This window comes from Echinops telfairi, unplaced genomic scaffold (assembly GCF_000313985.2).
Source record: "Echinops telfairi isolate 266 unplaced genomic scaffold, ASM31398v2 ScPeMD7_13;HRSCAF=56, whole genome shotgun sequence".
In the NCBI taxonomy this organism is placed as follows: domain Eukaryota; kingdom Metazoa; phylum Chordata; class Mammalia; order Afrosoricida; family Tenrecidae; genus Echinops; species Echinops telfairi.
This window is the reverse complement of record NW_022103910.1, coordinates 1,219,983-1,222,497: the sequence shown is the minus strand read 5'-3', so window position 1 is coordinate 1,222,497 and position 2,515 is coordinate 1,219,983. Positions and strand designations below refer to the sequence as shown.

General features: G+C 44.3%; 1 protein-coding gene and 1 non-coding gene across 2 annotated transcripts in view; one reads left to right on the top strand and one right to left on the bottom strand.

Annotated features, from left to right (window-relative positions):
* Positions 1-2,515, top strand: part of LY86 (lymphocyte antigen 86) — a gene marked incomplete at its 5' end in the record, with an annotated part of 58,523 nt that overhangs the window by 21,354 nt on the left and 34,654 nt on the right. The window lies entirely within an intron of this gene.
* LOC115868592 lies at positions 1,567-1,673 on the bottom strand. The gene has a single exon (XR_004045689.1). It is a non-coding gene; the product is annotated as a U6 spliceosomal RNA (small nuclear RNA).

Genomic DNA, 2,515 nt, shown 5'->3' with positions numbered 1-2,515 from the left:
TCTAGTCTACCCAGACTGACACAATGAGCAACCCTGTAAAACAGGGTAGAAGTGCCCCCTGTGGGTTTCTGAGACTTTAAATCCTCTTGAGAGGAAAAAGTTTCGTCTTTCTTCATTGGGGCAGCTGGTGGTTGCAAACTGCCCGCCTGTGGTTAGTAGCCCCCGTGCATTATTTACTATAATCACAGGCCTCCTGATAGAGCAGTTATATTCTGTCCTGTAGGGTCATTGTGAGTCAGAAGCAACCTGGTACCAATGGGTTCTACTCGCTTCGAGCTGTGGAAAGTGTTGCTTTGAAGAATGCTTTGTAACCGTGTGTTTTAGTTGTCCAGTGCCGCTCTATCCCAAGTGAACAGATTTAACAGAGGAACTTATTCCCTTACAATTTGGGAGGCTAGAAGACTGAATTCCACACACCAGCTCTAGAAGAAGGCTCCCTCTCTCTGACGATTCTGGGTTAAGGTCTTTGTCTGGGTCCTGAGTCCTTGGAGATTTCCATATGGCATGAGGAACTGTGTTAAAGGGTCATGGCATGAGGAGGGTTGAGAACCACTATGCTATATGAAAGCAGTCTCTCTCTCCATCCCTTCCATTCTCTCTCTTGCCCTTGATCCCCATCTTTCTTCTTCTTCTCTCACCCCTTCAGACTGTGCCCTGTGCTTCAGAACACTATTCTTTCAACATTGCTTGAATTTTAGATTTGTTCCTGTAGCCCCTCACGTTTATGACTCCCTGTTCCTGGCCACTGCCCCTTGGTGAGGCAGTAAAATTCCTGAGGGTGTGTCATTGGCCTAACTTCCTTCCCCCTGATTTTATTTGAAAGACTCTGACCAGATATTACTAAGGCAAACATTCTTTTCTCTTGGCTCCTGGACAATCACCCTACTTGGGTCCAGCTCTCGAGAGTATGAGCCATTACTGGAGCTTAAGCCAAAATCAGTGTGATTAGTAAAGACCCTGCCCACCTGCAGCCCAGCTGGTTTATTGAAGTCTAGTCTCCACACAAGTGTGCAGTTCTAAGACTTATTTGTATGCTGCTGCCGTTGGTATGCAAGGCAGATGCTGCTGGATGCTTTCCCAGAGCCAATTTCTCACCTTCAGACGGATTTGCAGCAGCTGGTCTAGAAAGGCCTGATGTCCACAGCACATGTATCTCGCCCCTTGGGGGTGAAGGGAAGCCAGGGGCAATCTGCAAGGCATTTGGGGTTCACTCACAAGTAGGACTAAGCTCCCTTTGGTTGAAGCAATAGATGTCAACAGAATTGCAAGCAAACGGGTGCACAAGGAAAAGAATGTTTCAAATGAACAACCTTCATGATGAAGCTTTCCTTTCTTTCTTCAACACATTTGTCTCGAAACAAGGAAGCATTTAAAGGAAATATTTATCTGCCATGGAAGCCTTGGAACACCGACTCTCATTAATGTTGATGTTTGTTTAGGGGCTCACACAACTCTTATCACAATCCAAGCACTTGTGTGCATTCATTGCCCTCATCATTCTCAAGACATTTGCTCTCCACTTAAGCCCCTGGATTTTTTTTCTCTTTCTCTTCTTTTTTTTTTAAAAAAAATATGGAACGCTTCACGAATTTGCGTATCATCCTTGCACAGGGGCCATGCTAATCTTCTCTGTATCGTTCCAATTTTAGCTCATGTGTTGCTGAAGCAAACACGCCCGGGGATGTTTTAGGAAATCCAAATTCACAATAAAAAATATCTGAGTCAAGAGTCTGCAGGAAGGTTCTTCCACCTCGCTCTAGGTCCATTCTCATACTATAGAGAGAGAATCTCACAGAAAATGCAATACAAGCAACTGCCATCAAGACCATTCGGACTCATAGTGCCCTTACAGAACAGAGTAGAACTGCCCCGTGGGTTTCCACAACTGTACCTCTTTATGGGACTAGAAAGTTTCACCTTTCTCCCAAGAAGGGGTTGGTGCAGTTGAACTGTTGACCTTGGAGTTAGCAACTTAATGTGTAGCCCGCTACTCCCCCAGCAAGCCCAAATGTACGCCATCTCCTTTCTTTCACAGGCAGTTTAGGAGAAGGAAAACCTAATCATTGAGAGAGTGATTCCTCAAATTACCAAGAACAACTGGCCATGCCTGGAGATATTTTGGGTTGTCACAATTAGCTGAGGGCCCAATACTGACAATGGATGTTTAAATAAAAAAAAAAAATTCACCGCCATCAAGTCCATCCAGCTTGCTATTAAAATAGCAATATATATATAAGTTTGTGGGAAAATGAAATTGGAAAATAATGGAATTTTCCCAGGAACTTTGTGAAGCGCCTTGGGTGTGTCTTATTTCCCTAACAAGAATGTCTGCCCAGTGCCAGGAAAATGCTTCTCATTCTCTATTTTCTTGTTCTGCCCTTAGTTTCTTCTTTCCAGCTATACCTTTGAATATCCAATATACTTTTTAACTGGTAATGAATGAGCAAAAGTGCCCTTCTTCCCTCCCTGGCTGTGGGGTGTATTTGGACTCAGAGCAGAACTGTGTTCTGTGGGG